Genomic DNA, 16,632 nt, shown 5'->3' on the forward strand with positions numbered 1-16,632 from the left:
GACGTGGTGGTGAGGTGTTTTTAAACGACGTGGTGGTGAGGTATTTATAATTATGTGGTGGTGAGGTGTTTTGAATTACGTGGTGGTGAGGTATTTATAATTATGTGGTGGTGAGGTGTTTTGAATTAGTTGGTGGTGAGGTGTTTTGAATTACTTGGTGGTGAGGTGTTTTTAATATCGTGGCTGTGAGGTGTTTTTATTTCGTGTTTTACGGCTGTGAGGTGTTTTTATGACGTGTTTTATGGCTGTGAGGTGTTTTTATTATGTGTTTTATGGCTGTGAGGTGTTTTATTACGTGTTTTATGGCTGTGAGGTGTTTTTAATTTCGTGGTGGTGAGGTGTTTTTATTACGTGTTTTATGGCTGTGAGGTGTTTTTATTACGTGTTTTATGGCTGTGAGGTGTTTTCAATTTCGTGGTGGTGAGGTGTTTTTAATTTTGTGGTGGTGAGGTGTTTTCATGACGTGTTTTATGGCTGTGAGGTGTTTTAAATTACTTGGTGGTGAGGTGTTTTGAATTACTTGGTGGTGAGGTGTTTTGAATTACGTGGTGGTGAGGTGTAATCGTCCCAAACTTCCAGTCTGCACCTACCCCTCCCCTATGTGTGTGCTGAGGGGTTCTTTCTTGAAAAAAAAACATTCAACCTAAATCTTCCACCGAAATTGCCGATAAAAATGTAATATCACAAACACAACAAATACATTTGTGCCAAGTAATTGTTTGTATTATGATTGGTGTAAATCATGACAACACAGCAACTCAGGTACAGTCATTATCCTCAGCTAAAATAAGCCCATTCCTCAGTATCGACGTGTGGTGAGGCGAGCGCAGCGAGCCGAGCCAAGCTAGTGTATATATATATATATATATACAGTCACGTGAAAAAGTAAGTACACTCCATGTAAAGTTTTGACTTTTTCAACATATTTCAACATACAGCTATTTGATCTTCATTTAAACAATATTGATAGATGAAGGTGATATAATACAACAAATATCATGAAACATTTACATTTTGTAGTCCATTGTATAATTTAAATAAACATAAATGCAAATTTCGCATGTGGAAAAAGTAAGTACACCCCTACATTTATCACTCCTTCAAATACCTAAAATTAGAATCAGGTGCACCAGCTCAGGTGCAAATGATTAGAACATCATCAGAGAGGATCTTGGAGGAACCTGTCTTATTTCAACCTCAGACATATGGTTTGGTTTGCTCTTTTTTTTTTTTTGTATACTGAATCGAGGCTCGTGAAAGAGCTAACATTTATTTCACAAACAAATCAACCAGACAAACAAAATATACAAAAAGAGGGAGCGGAAGACAAGATGGGGAGAGAAGGGGAAGCACACAACCACAACATTTGAGAGCAGGGAGAAGTGTGGGAGGGAGAGGGCTTGGGGGCAGGAGGCGTGGGAAGGGGGGGGGGGGGGGGTGGGAGAAGTATAAAACACAAGGGGACCGAAATTAGCGGGGGTAGAAAAGATCAAGGTTTTGGATGGGGGAGGATAAGAGATGGTGGTGAACAGCTGTTTTAAAGACCTGGAGGGTGGAGTGGGATTGAAGAGAGTGAGGGAGTTTGTTCCAGAGGCGGGAGAAAAGAGGAATGAAGGAGTGAAGGTGAGCAGAAAGTCTTGATTTTGGCAGTTTAACCATAAGAGGGTTGCAGGCAGATCTTGTGCGACCTGTAGGAATATTTGGGGGACAGAGCCCAGAGAGGGCTGGGGGGGCAAGGCCAGAGAGGAGTCGGTAGAAGACGGAAAGACCACCAACCTGCCTGCGGTGAGTGAGTGAAAGGCCCTTGGAGTTAGCTTCATTGCGGGAGATTCCAATGATTCTGAACGCTTTGGTTTCAACAGCGTGAAGACGGGCTAGGTGTGAGGCAGGAGCACCAGACCAGAGGGGAGAGCAGTATTCCATAGAGCTGCGGATGAAAGCCTTGTATGTGGTGAGGAGCTCAGGTGTGCCAAGGAAGGACTTCGCACGACGGAGGATGCCCAGTATAAAACACAAGGGGACCGAAATTAGCAGGGGTAGAAAAGATCAAGGTTTTGATCAAGTCGCCTTGATCAAGGATCAAGGCGACTGGCTTTGGAAGCCAGATTTGAAATGTGGTTTTCCCAGGAAAGATCATGGCAAATAGTGAGACCCAAAAGCTTGAGTGACAGAACTTCTTGGAGAGGATTATTCAGAAAGTGGATGGGAGGGTTTTCCGGTCGGTCTTTTCGGAGAGACATCGTAAGAGTGTGAGATTTATCAGGATTGAAAGACATGTTCCATTTGTTTGCCCAGTCTGTGATTTTATCCAGGTCTGCAGAGAGTGAGGAGGCTGCAGACTGCCGATCTGAGGGATGAGGAATGGAGCGACAGAGAGTAGAGTCGTCAGCAAAGAGATCCAGAGAGGATTTTCAAGAGAGTCAGAGAGATCATTGATGAAGACCAGAAAAAGCACAGGGCCCAGAACACTACCTTGGGGAACTCCAGCCTGAACAGGTAGAGGAGATGAGAGAAACCCATTCAGGGCCACACGTTGACTACGACCAGAGAGGAAGTCCGCCAGCCATGCGTGGAGATTTCCATGGATACCAAAGGAGGAGAGTTTGGTGAGCAGAGCAGGGTGCCAGACCGTATCGAAGGCACGTGAAATGTCAAGGGAGACGGCTCTAATTTCCTGTTTGGCGTTGAGGACCTCCATCCATTGTTGAGAAAGCAGAAGCAGCATGTCCAGAGTAGAGTGACCAGGTCTGAAACCAAATTGATGATCAGAGATCAAGCCATTGGAGAAGAGGAAAGATTTCATATCTGAAGCAATGATGGATTCCATGACTTTGCTGATAATTGGGAGAAGGCTGATTGGTCTATAGTTGCTGGGATCTGTTTTTGCACCTTTTTTGTGCAAAGCGGTGATGTTGGCTGATTTCCAAGCAGATGGCAGATGACCTTGAGCAAAAGAGAGGGTGAAGAGAACAGAAAGAGGGAGTGAAAGAGCGGAAGCACATGATTTTAGGACCCGTGGGCTGATGCCTCAGGACCAGTTGCAGAATCAGAGTCGAGGGTTGACAGAAACTTTTCCACCTTGTCAGGAGGAAAGGACACAGAGTCCAGGAGCAGCTGGGTACGACTGGGTACAGTGGGTACAGAGAGGGATGGGTTTGGGACACAAGATTTAGAGGCAAACACAGAGTTGAGGCATTCAGCTTTTTCATGTGCGGAGTCAGCCGTTAAGCCGTTTGAGGTGAGGGAGGGGATGGAGGGGGAACAAACACCAGAAACAGATTTGACCAGACGCCACCCGGATTTGGAAGAGGGAGACAGATAAGAGAGTTTGGTCTTGAGAACGGTGAGATATTGTTTCCTGGCTCTCCTGAGGGTGGACACACACTTGTTTCGGGCTTTGTGAAAGGAAATGAGATTTCCTTCCGTTGGATTTGCTTTCCAGGAGACGAAAGCAAGTTGTTTCAGGGCAACAGCCTCACCACAAGATTCCGTGTACCATGGACGGGAGGAAGGGTATGACAACTGAAGACGAGATGGGATAAATCTGTGCATGAGAGAGAGCAATTTACTTTGAAAGAATTCCCAGGATGAGTTGATGTCAGAGGCGGTAGAGATGGGAGACCAGTCCAGATGATTGATGGCTGCTTGAAGACCGTGCCAGTTGGCCTGAGTGAAATGCCAGACTCATCGCCGCTGAGGAGGCTCTCTAAGAATGGTCAGAGAGATGTCCACTTTGACAAGCACATGATCAGATGAACCGATTGGAGCAGAAGAAGAGCAGCAGACATTTTCAGGGAAGTTTGTCATTACCAAATCCAGAAGAGAAGATGCTCCGTTGACTGAGATCCGGGTCAGGAAATTGACAGATTGTGTCAGTCCCAGTGAGTCGCAGAAGTCCTTTGCTGAAGAGCCATGGCTGGTGAGAGAGGTACCCACGCCCAGCCAACTGGCATGGTGACAATTGAAATCACCACATATGAGGAAGAGAGAGTTGGGATGGGTAGATAGAAGTTGGTCCATATTATCAGACAGCGAGATGTAGATGGAGTCATCGCTGTTTGGTGGACGGTACAACACACATATGAACAAAAGGTGGGAGCGAAGGGGAAGCCGTAGCCAAAGGTATTCCTGGGGGTGAGGTGGAGAGAGGGCAGTGGAGGGCGAGTGAGGAAGAGAGTTTTTTATAAAGATAGCAACCCCACCTCCAGGACGAGGTTGAAGTGTTGAAGTGTGTGGCGTCACCATGCATAGATCACCGTCACCAAAATCGGTGATCGGCGTCACCAAAAGAGCTCACTGAGGCCTTTAGAAAAAAGGTTATAGATGCTTACGAGTCTGGGAAGGGATTTAAAAAGATCTCCAAACAATTTGAAATCAATCAGTCAACTGTCCGGAAGATCATCTACAAGTGGAGAAGATTCCAAACAACTGCCAACTTGTTCAGGCCAGGCCGCCCCAGCAAGTTCAGCCCGAGAGCAGACCGCAAGATGCTGAAAGAAGCCTCAAATAACCCCAGAATGTCATCACGGGACCTACAGGTAGCTCTTGCCACTGTTGATGTCAAAGTGCACGAGTCTACCATCAGAAAGAGGCTGCACAAATTTGATCTACAAGGGAGGTGTGCCAGGAGGAAACCTTTGCTGTCCAGAAAGCACATCAGAGCAAGACTAAAGTTTTCCAATGAACACCTCAGCAAAGACCAGCACTTCTGGAACAATGTGCTCTGGACAGATGAGTCAAAGGTAGAGCTATTTGGCCACAGTACCAGAAGACATGTTTGGCGAAAACCAAAGACAGCATTTGACCACAAGAACCTGATACCAACTGTAAATCATGGTGGTGGAAATATTATGGTTTGGGGCAGCTTTGCTGCATCAGGGTCTGGGCAGCTCACCATCATATAATCCACTATGAATTCTTCATTGTACCAGTGGGTGCTTGAGGATAATGTGAGGCCTTCTGTCGGAAAGTTGAAGCTCAACCGAAGGTAGACCTTGCAACATGACAATGACCCTAAACATACCAGTAAATCCACCAAGGAATGGCTGAAAAGAAAGAAATGGAGGGTTCTGGAATGGCCAAGTCAAAGCCCAGACCGAAATCCCATCGAGATGTTGTGGGGGGATTTGAAACGAGCTGTGCATGCAAGAAACCCCTCAAACATCGCACAGCTGAAAGAATTCTGCATGGAGGAGTGGGCAAAAATTTCTCCCAGTCGATGTCAGAGACTGGTAGACAGTTATAAGAAACGCCTACTTGAGGTTGTTTCTGCCAAAGGGGGCAATACCACCGATTAGAGCCAAGGGTGTACTTACTTTTTGCACATATGAAATTTGCATTTATGTTTATTTAAATTATACAATTGACTCCAAAATGTAAATGTTTCATGATATTTGTTATATTATATCACCTTTATCTATCTCCTCCTCCGTGGCCTCCTGCTTCCGCGCAGCTACACGGGTCACCGGGGATTCCGTTACCCCACGGCGCCCAACCAGACCCTCCACCGGCGAGCTCCAATTTCCAGATACCACTGGCTGCCAGGGGTAATTGCTGCAGAGCGGGGCCGCAGACATCGCTCCTCAGAGCTTGAACCGTACCTGCGGACACACACACCTTCCCCACCCACAAGATCCCAAAACACATTTCCTCCCCCTCTGCCATTCAATTCTCCAGCACAATTCCGTAGAAGATGGTACCAAAAAGATGTTACAAGAGTTTGTGCCATGGCCTGCCGTTGTGAAATCCCCGTTCACATTTAACCAACACATTTTCATTTCCAACACACAATAATCACTCAACTCTCCATTATCTCCACTCTCACGACCACATAGAAACACATCACCTCTACACATAAACAAACGCCACCCACAAGACTCTGTGTGGCACACATTCCAATCCCCTCACCGGCCATGTCATCACTCTCACCCGCCTCCCAACTCCAAATTACGTGTCCCAATTTACCAAGCAAGTTCTGAAGCCTGGGGCAGTAACCATCAAGGCCTTACCCCTACCTTGTCCTTGATGTACAGGTAACTTCCGGTTGGTCAAGTCCAAAGGTGCCATTCACCCTTCAAAATCCCAAAATTTCTCATTGGGCCTACCAAATTTTCCAAATTTCTCTTTTGTCCCCACTATACTGGCAGGTATGTGGGTCCGCATCCAACGGTGATTATCACAACACAACTACCTGCGGCCATGACAACTCTGAACCTCTACCATGCAACGGTCATCAGGACAAGCCGAGCAGTCGAAACACCAACATGGCCCAACATGGCCCAAACGTCCATATGGGTGTGACCCACCATCCATCCTTCGGCCCCCCTGCGAGGAACACAGCTGCACCAGCCCCAGCTGGCCAATGTGGTGAGCACCTGCTGCCACAAACACTACCGCACGCACAACCTCGGCCCTGGGGGAGACGGTCGCAGTGCATGGCATTCCCCTCACGTCACCTACGCCGCCCTCATCCCCAGTCCACAGAACTGCAGCCCCCCAGTGCCCACCCACACTTGACCACACCAAGGTCCAGTCGACAGCCATGCTCCACCAGGAGACCCACCCAGAAGACATGGTCCACACACTTCGGACACCCATAGCACCACGTTGACTCCCAGACCGCACAACTACATCCCCATGACTTCGCGTCCCAAATATCAGCACAGTCGCCCCCGCAACCAGTTGAAGGCTGTGTCCTGCTACCCTGTCAATTTTATCACAGCCTCCAACACTTTGGTCTGCACACCTGGATCAATAATGGTGTCACTGTGCAGTGACCACCATGACATTTCTAAATCCACACTTAAACTTGCATCTAACCCACAGATTACCCATGCCAAACATTTGTCACAATTCACTCATTTCACCAAAGAAAGATGCTTTGCCATACACATGCCAGCCGAGCATGGCCCATATGCTCGGCTCGTTACACATTCCCGATTCATCAATCCCGTGGCTCTCTTCCCAAACCGAGAGTCCATAAATCATAACGGAACATCTGTGGAAGGTCACTCTCACACCATCACGTTCCACAGATGCCCCAATGGTTGTCCGGCAGGCTATCTCCATCCCTGTCCATGCGGTTCGACCCGCGTCCATAGACCAGCACGGCATGGCAGGTCACCACATGCCGGCTGTCCCAGAGTCTCAGGAGGAGGGTGTCAGGCCGCATGCCCGGGTGGTCACCACATCAGGCCCACGTTGGCCGTCCGCAGTGCCACCACCAAAGCAAGACCCACAACACCTCCCCCTAGTGGTCCTCAATATTTGCCATCCCAGGCTTGAGAAACCACCTCGGACCCCCTGGAGGTCTTAACCCCCACCAGGGTCTCGTGACCCTGTCGGCCCGAGCCACCAGCTCAGGCGGCGCCCCGACGGACAAGGGACACCACACTCCACCAGACCCCCCGTGGGGCCCAGGTCGTACCATGCCACCCATGGCTGGACCCCACGTCCAAATCTCGCCAGCCCAGCCCCCCAGCTGTTTGGCATAACAAAATTTCCAAAGGGGCAAATTTTTCCCGAGGCCATCACCAATGACCTCTCCTTGTCCAGATTCCACAGCCGGGGGACCAAATCCAACCACGGCTGTGCCAAATCAAATTCCCATTTAAATGTAAATTTATTTTTTCTTTTAAAATTTCTCACCACCTGTGCCACACCACAGCTACAGGTAACAACTCCCTCAGGTTATTCTGCCCCTCCCTGCAGCTGGTCCAAATTCCCTACGGGGACCAAATCGTCTGAGGCTCGATCTCCCGACTCGCCAAGGTCCAAATCCAGCCCGGAGCCAACACACTCCCCCAACTGGTTCTTCAATTTTGGAGCCTCGGTTGCCAAATTGCAGTGTACGGTGAGGGTCCCCTCGGTCACCTCAGCCACCTCCTCGGACCGACTCACCTTATCCCCCAAACTCCTTTGGGCCTGGTCAACCTTGTCCTCCATGGGACTGTCCCAGGTCCCCAGCCGCTGTATCACATCATCCTCATCATCATCCCCCATCAATTCTGGCTCCATCAGGCATTCCCCAATAAATACCCGGTCTGGCTCCATCACACGGACCCCCAATAACTCTACCCCCTCTTTCTCTGAACCACCGCCCTGGCACAGCAAGGATTCAAATCCATCCCCCGGTTGGGGTGTTGTGACATCCACCCGGTCCCGATAAACCTCCAGGCCAGCAGGTGGGAAACATTCTCTATTACAATTTTCACATTCCAAATTTCCTTTCCCATTCACCTGTGGGCACTCCACGCTCACCTGTTGGCATTCCCCATCCACCTGTAAATTTGCAGTTTCCCGTTTTAATTCGCTTGCCATTCCCAGCTCCTGAGCCCCATCGGCACCATTCTTTCGTTCCTCCTCCAACTCACTCGTCCCGGCATCCATTTTGTTAATCATTCAGTCAATTTGATTTCCCAGTCGCTCACTCATTCCATCCATTTTGTCATTCATTTCTTTACTGGTTCGCTCCCTGTGCTCCCTGTGAGCATTTAATAAATTTACTATGTTCTGGAGATCTATCGGGGCCGTCCCTCCGGCGGGGAAAGTTCCACCACTACGCTGAATTCCCCCATCTACATCCGACTCACTCCCTATGCTTCCCACATCTTCCATCCTTCCTTCCTCCATATTGCCCACCTCCTCCATCCGTAAAGGAGGTCGCTTTCACACGCGGCTCTTACAACAGGAATAAAGTTGAATTTAATGACGCAACGTTCGCGTCCCGTAAGCCCAATCGACTATACAAATTTATCGCCTCCGACTAAAAAAAATTTGCGCTCAAATTCTACACTCCTTGACACCAAATTTATTTCCAGGGTTCAATCTCATTCCTCGACAACAGTTGTCATGTGAATCCCTCCGGTTAATACCAGGGACCGCGGAATACCAGAACGGCTTTAACGGAGGCGATGAGGGCCAAGTGGTAAGAGGTGGAAAGAGGAGGAGGTGGAAAGCAAGAGGGCTGTCAGATGCTTGTGATTGGCAGGTGGTGGCAGACCTAAAGCCACAATTTGTATTCCCAGAGGAGATCTGTGTGACAAGGTTGCAGCCTGACATTGTCACCTGGTCAGGTGCAACAAGACAGGTCATCTTAGGGGGAATTATCTGTACCTTGGGAAGAGAACATGGAGGAAGAGCACGAGAGGAAGAGAGGAAATTACAGTGAGCTGGAGGCAGAGTGTCGGGAGACGGGTTGGCGAGTTTCATGTCAGCCATTTGAGGTGGGGTGCAGAGGGTATATTGGCAATACCTTTTCTGCATTTCTTGCTCGGCCTGGAGTGTGTGGTACAGAAAGAAGGAGGATGTGTGACAAAGTTTCCCAGGTTGCCTTGAAAGGCTCACTTTGGATATGGAGGAAGTTTATGGAGGCACGTTGAACGGTGTAGGTTGAGGTTGTGATTCATTTCAGTCTAAAAGGGTCGTGACTGAGCGCGGAAGAGAAATGGAGATGTGTGAATGGTGTGTGTGTGTGTGTGTGTGTGTGTGTGTGTGTGTGTGTGTGTGTGTGTGTGTGTGTGTGTGTGTGTGTGTGTTGCAGGAGTGGGTGTGGTTTTGCATGAATGTGTTTTTGTTTGAGTGGTGCATGTCGTAAGGGTGGTGGTCGGTTGTTTTTATTGTTTTGGTGTGTGAGTGAGTGGATTCTGGGAGTGGAGGCTGTTTTGTTGTTGTAGTCTGTGTTCTCACTGGCTGGGGGTGGGGGTATGTATGCATTCAGATGTAGCTGCTGCATGTGGAGGCGTATGTGCCCCTGCTGGCCCACCTTAGCTGACCGTATCAAGGTTGAAGGGCCGAAACGGGATGATGCTGAGGACCTTGACTGAGGACCCGGTCAGTGAGGCACACTTGTGACCAGGTGTGTTCTGAAATTATATATATATATATATATATGTATATATATATATATATAAAATAAAAACCTATTCCATGTTATTGTTTAAAGTCACTTTAATGCCCAATCAATCTGGTTTGAGTAATTTTGTCTTCTAAAAGTTCTGATGCTGCTTAAAATCCAATCTCTGCTGTTATGTACTCACACTCACGTGTGTGTGCCGTGACTGATCAGGTGCACGCGGAGCCGCCTGCGTAAAGAGGCTTAACTATTTCCCTGCCATGCCAATGTGGAGATCCAGCTTTCTTTTAAACAAAATTACTCCACATACATGAACACTATAATCAGTCAACAAAGAATGGTATCGTACCACAGATCACTATAATAATACAAATGCATTCACAAGGTACAGAAATCTGGAGAAGCAGTGGTTGTCAGTCATATGACTCTCAATATAATAATAATCATCATCTTAATTAATACATTTCATTTCCTTCTTTGCTTATCACCTTTGCTTCAGATCAACCTTTCCTCCTAGTTTATTATTTAATTTTAGTTATTTTCCCCTTTCTGATATCATGGTTCCTTGCTTGTGCATTTAATTCAAGTGTATCCCAACTATTTTATGTGGCATGATTCCGTCTGAGACTTATATTGATGTAAACTTTTTATAATTGTAATGTGGTCAGGTGCTTTGCAATGACAAAATCTTTACATCAATATGAAGGTGGTGCTGTTCTAACGATACATTCCCACTGTACTTGAGGTGGAGGTCAAAATTCCACCATATTAGAGTAAGACTTCAAATATCATCACCTGGTAGATGTTCCTACCTGATGAATCGGTCGGTGTTCAAACACGCTCCAAACACAAGGTGACTTTGAACAGCTGAATGAAGAACCACCTTTGGAGGCCATTTTCCCCCTCTGAGCAGGGGTTGGCCTTTTTCGGACACCTTCGTCCCCTCTTTTTGAGGCAATGTTTTATGGCCGGATGCCCTTCCTGCCGGTCAAAGAGTCGCCTCTTGCGACACACAGGGAATTACCAGTGAACTGGTACTCAATTTGCCGACCTCGGAAGGATGGTACAGGCTGAGTCAACCCCCCTGGCGTTAATTCAGTGATCGACTGGGATTCGAACCCAGGATCCTAGGATCCCAAGCCGGCACCCTAACCGCTAAGCCAAAACCAGGCTACTCTTTGAACAGCTGAATATCAAAAAAATAAAAAATAACCATCATCCCCAAACCTGATGATCACCAAATTGGGGGTGTTGGAAAGGTCACAACCTTGAGGGGATTTAAAGCCAGAAATGCAACTAATTTTTTTTGTTTAAGTTCTTCAAAATTGTAAATAAAACTTCAAAAAGTGTTCAATTTCGCCCCCACTTTACTGTATGTATGACTGTACGTATTTACCTTTTTTGTTTGCCATTGATGGTTCTCTCCAAAATCATCTGCCTGGATCTTCACGAGCCCACCACGATGCACGGGTATGAGTGTGACAACTTCCCCCACTCGCTCTGACATCACCTGTTTTCTTTACTTCTCTTCCCGTTACCTCGGTATTATTGCCCCTTCTCGAGCAACTGTTGCCAGGGTGCTTGTTCGATGGTTGAGTGAGGCTTCGGAAAGCCAGGGCTCCCAGTTCTCGGTCAATGGTGTGGAGCACAGCTTCTGTTGCCCATACTAATGAGAAAGCATACACAAACAGAATGAAAGACTTAGAGAAAGTACAGTCGGATTACAGCATCTATCTATAATTCCAGCAATCTCTGTGTGTCTGTGTGTCTGTGTGTCTGTGTGTCTGTGTGTCTGTGTGTCTGTGTGTCTGTGTGTCTGTGACCGCTGTTTCTCGACAACCACGGGTCCGATATACTTGAAACTTGCCAGGTATATTGCTGGGGACCCGAGGATGTGCCTTTTCAAGGTTTTAAATTAATCGGAGAAGTACTTACCGAGCTATGTCCAAAAAACGCTTCAACCAATCAGAGAGCAGCGAGCTATCACGTGTGCCGAACGTGGCGATCAGACTCTGCCTCGGACGGCACATTTGACAGCGTATTCATTTATTTCACGTTGGAAAACTATGTTGCCGTTAAACTATGTTTTAAAACGAATTCAAACTGCGATTAAATTAAAACGATTCATCGTAACTGCGATTTGCGAACTTCCGGACAGTGAAGACTTCACTTCCGGCAGCCAATCACAGAACGCTTTGTTGCGTAGGCGTGGCCGATGTGAGACGAGCGGAGCTGAGCGCGTTACGAGCTGACCGCCATTACGGTACGTAATTCGATTTCTTATGCGCATTATTTCTCCCAATTCAGTCAGAGCGAAGGGCGGAAGCGAAGAGCGTTGTTTTTTTTGTTTACGGGCGTACGGGCGGGGTAGAGCGTACGGGTAGCGTTTTTTTTTTTTTTTGGCAAGGAACGGGCACCCACGTACGGGCAATGCCCTAGTAAGAACAAATCATTACAATTATCCTTTAATTCAGTTTAGCTCACCTGGAACGTAGTTCTGGGGCGCTTATGCGATGGCGCGTCGCCGTCTGTCAGTCCGTAAACACTTGCAACTTGTTCTCCGAAACTGCTAATGGGATTGTGACCAAACTTGGCTAAAATGATACTTGGTATGTTGCAGCTCATTAAAAGATCGGGGTCTAAGGAGGTCTGCCAGGGGTCAACGTGTGTCCATGTTTGACCACCCCCTCCCCCCCCCCCCAAACTCTTATTTATTTAAAAAGTGTTTATGATTACGTTAGTACGATTCTACATGCTGCCCTGTCTCTCCTATAAACATTGAAATTGGTTTAAAATACTGTTTAAAATACCTTTAGTCGGTGTAGTATACCACTTTATTCTGCCAGGTGAGCGTCCAGGGGTATTGGCCCTATTTTTAAGTTAATGCAATGGTAATACAGCTGTTCTTTGATCGAATGGGTGACCAGATGTTGTCTGATTGGAGCTTCACTGAGCAAAAACATTCTGATGACGATAAAGTCTGTAAGTGCGAGAGTGTTTATGCAATCGCAGGCACAGATAATGGCTCACAGGATGGCTTAGAGGTACCTACGTGTACACTCACCTTTGAACTGTCTAGCCTGGCTTCTAATCGTGACCCAGCTATGAACTGTCGCCCTGGTGTTTCGTCGCCTGTCGCCCATTGCAGGGCGAGGCATTAATGTGGCGCCCTCCATCGGAATGACATCAAGCCGGAGAATACAAACAACAACAGGCATTTTAAGGCCACTTTCCCTGCTAGAGCGGGGTTAGCCTTGCGGTTCCCATGACAATCTTCTTCATTTTGCCCTATTTTCTGCATCTCTCTTCGTTAAGCCCCTTGCCCACATTTCTTCTTCCACCACCTTTAGCCAAGTCTTTCTTGGTCTTCCCTGTCCTCCAGTAGCGGACTGGGTCTTAAAACCGGCCCGGGCATCCTTCACTTAGGTCGGCCCATTATTCATTTATATGTTGCTTATCTGAGAAAATAGACGAAATGCTTGAAAAAAAAAACTAAATAAAATCCACTAAAAATTAAATTTATTTTCAGTAACACAAGCACATGTCATGTCTAAGAGAGTAGGTGCCTGCGCAGTTTGCTGCTTCTGGCAGCCGCACCATCAATGATATCCTTAGTTTCAAGTTTGGCCAGGATCCCTTTTTCCACAGACATCAACATGAACGCCTCAAGATGTTCTCGTGTCGTTGTAGTTCGCAGATGGCTTTTGATTCTCTTCAAAGCAGAGAAAGACCGTTCACATGCCACTTGTGACACAGGCAGCGTTAGCAGCAGCTTGTAGGAAAGCCCAATGCTCTTGGAGGCATCAGTGAAGAGGTTCAACTTGAGGAGCACCTTGTAGCAGCAGAGAGGACAGGCTTTACATGACTTACATGTACTTGGCAGAATCTTCCTGTCCTGTTCAGACTCACTGTCCTCCTGCACTGTACAAGCATCTGCTACTGATTGTTTCAGTGTTGACCATTGTACTCCAAGGCTTCGCAGTTCTTTTCATAGTTGTTCCGCAGTGACACCATCATCAAATCTCAGCAAATGTTTATGCAGCTCTTCCATAGCTCCCGATGACACTTGATCAAAGTTCCTTGGGTCAAGAAGTGAGAGATCAGCATACAATGTTGATGTTACTGATCTGTCAAACCGCTCCTCAATGCTGCTCACAATAGTGTCCACTATTCTGTTGTACACGTCAATGCGATACTTCTTTACTGGGCCAGAAGCTGATGTAGCCTCATCTATGGACAGTTCGCCATCAATACGTTTGTGCCGTCTTTGCCGTTTTATAGGAAGGGACTCTTCCATAACAAGATTTACATCAATTTCATCCAGCTTGTCATTATCCCATTGAACAAACTTTGCAGCTGCATCATGACAAGCTTGGAAGTCATCCCGAAGCATCTGCATATTCTCTAGCAATTCATCCACCATCCGGTGCACAGTCAGCAGATCCAATTGCACAGTTTGTAGATACTTGGAGAGCGCTGTAGTGCAGGAGAATACTTGCAGATATACTTGTGCAGTCAGAATTGTTTCAAACTGCAGGAGACTGGCAATGTATCCCTTCACCTTGGCCTTAACAGCTGCTTGGATCTGGTCAGCAACAAGTATGGCATTAAGAGTGGTGATAACTTCCATGAAAAGTGCTCCAGTTGTGTTGTTGAATGAACCAAAAACCTTCTTCAAGGCGGCATCCTTTGACCACCATCTAGTTTCTCCGATAGTTCCCATTCGTTTCACAGTAGTGGAGTGTCGACTCCAGATGTTCATTCGCTGATAAGATTCCCGAAAGAATACTGCAATGTCATTCAGTAGTGAGAACAGTGATGCGCTAGTCACCACAACACGTGTAGCTTTGGTCACAACGAGATTTAACACGTGCGTGGCACCAAACATGGATCTGCATTGGAGCTTCCTTTGATAGCAGAGTACTGAAGCCTTTGTAGCACCCCTGCATGTTTGCTGCACCATCAGTTGAGTTTCCAACACAGTTCTTGAGGCCAAGATTCAGTCCGAACAAGACTTCAGAAACAAGTTGCACAAAAGCTTCGCCAGTAGATTCCTCACATTTTACCACACTCACCAATCTTTCTTGGATAGTGCCAGTGCTATCAACATATCTAAGAACAACAGAGCACTGGTCTTGTGTTGAGATGTCTTGAGTGGTATCAATTTCCACAGCAAACATGTCTGTTACTTCTTCAGAAATCCACTGACGTATCTTATCCCGGATAACTGTGATAACATAATTCACTGTAGTTTTAGACAGCAAAGTTACCAAGGAGCCTCGACCTCGTGAACTCTTTGCCTTCTCATGTTGCTTCTTGCTGTTCTGGACAATGTAAGAGAGATGATCGGCTGTGCAGGAATCAGACTTCCGAAGTAGTTTTACAACTTCCGGAAATGTACCATGGTCGATCTCCTCATTGTCAAGTGTGTATGCTGCTTCTTCATTACTTCCTCTGTAGCTCATTCCCCTCTTACCAATGAGTTTGACCACATCCACAACTCTTTCCATCACTTGTCGTCTCTTTCTAACCTCATCATGATGGCTACGTGCGAGCAGGTGAAAAACGCTGGATTATTGTCGATCTACCAGGTATGCTGTAGAGCATCTCAAATGAAAAGAAGAGCGTTCATGTTCTTCAACACGTGTATGTACATGTCGCCAGTCAGTCATTCCCTCGATGAACGTGGACCAGTCTGAGGTGCTGGAAAACGCCAAGCACACTGAACAGTGAAGAGAATGATTGTCCTTGTTGTATGACAACCACCATCTGTTTGTACCATCTTTTCGCATGAAACACCTCTTGACCACTCGGTTGTCAGTTTTTTGATTAGGGTGGTAATTCCAAAACAGCAAACAATCTTCATCTCTACATGGTTTCTTAAAGTAGTTAATCGAGGGGTATCCCTCCTCTGCAAGTGTAGCAGCGGCAGCAGGTACATCTCTCTCAGGTGACCGCACCTGTTCGTGTTCACCAATTTGCACCAATTCTGCCGATTCAGCTGCCAATTGGTCATCGACTGATTCAGCTGCCAATTGATCATCTACCAATTCAGCTGCTGATGGTTCAGCTACCGATTCAGTATCCTTATCCCCGTGTTCACTGACTTCACCAGGCCCAGTATTAGTACTCTTGAACAGATCCAAAAGGTTTCTGCACTTTGAAGCACTATCTGACAGTTTCTTTTTCTTCCGATCACGTTCCTTCTCAGCACCTCCTTTTCTTCTCTTCTGGTTTGCTTTATCCATTGTTGGTTGCAGATGCAGATGCTGAAATAAAATTTAAAAAATCAGCATCATAAGTCAGTTCGCGACATTGTTATCAATACTAGATCAGTAGTCAGAAGACCTATCTAAACTTACTTGGCCTATCGGCTCAAAATCCTTTTTACTGTTGATTTGGTAGTTTTTACAAAGAAGGAAACACGTATCGGGAGTACATACGACATAGCGATTGTGAATGTAACAGCTCTGAGGCGTCTTTCGCTTCGCATCGCAGTGACAGTGAGCACCAACATGGTGGCTGCAAGACTAAAATCTGGCTTAAACCCCCTCACCTCACAGCCCACAGCCTTCAACCAGACATATTAACACGCCCCTCCCCCTTCATTCCCGTTCTTCAAAGCAAAGCGGTAACAATTGTTGTATCGCCATTATATATGACGAGCAATGGTACCCGCCCTAAGGGCGGGGCTTCAATTAGGAGGCGCGATTTATTTTAACATCCATTAAATATCACACGCAAATCATCAAAATCTAAACAGTATTTTTAGAATTTCA

General features: G+C 46.8%; 1 protein-coding gene across 1 annotated transcript in view; it reads right to left on the reverse strand.

Moving 5' to 3' along the window:
- Window positions 1–11,357, reverse strand: part of LOC137425012 (class E basic helix-loop-helix protein 41-like) — a 178,211-nt gene extending 166,854 nt beyond the window's left edge. Inside the window, exon 1 of the mRNA XM_068113002.2 lies at window positions 11,250–11,357. The gene's annotated coding sequence lies outside the window, so the exon portion shown is untranslated. The remainder of the gene's footprint in view (window positions 1–11,249) is intronic.
- Between the last annotated feature and the right edge of the window lie 5,275 nt (window positions 11,358–16,632).

The sequence above is a fragment of the Myxine glutinosa genome, chromosome 4 (assembly GCF_964187855.1).
Source record: "Myxine glutinosa chromosome 4, kmMyxGlut1.1, whole genome shotgun sequence".
Classification (NCBI taxonomy): domain Eukaryota; kingdom Metazoa; phylum Chordata; class Myxini; order Myxiniformes; family Myxinidae; genus Myxine; species Myxine glutinosa.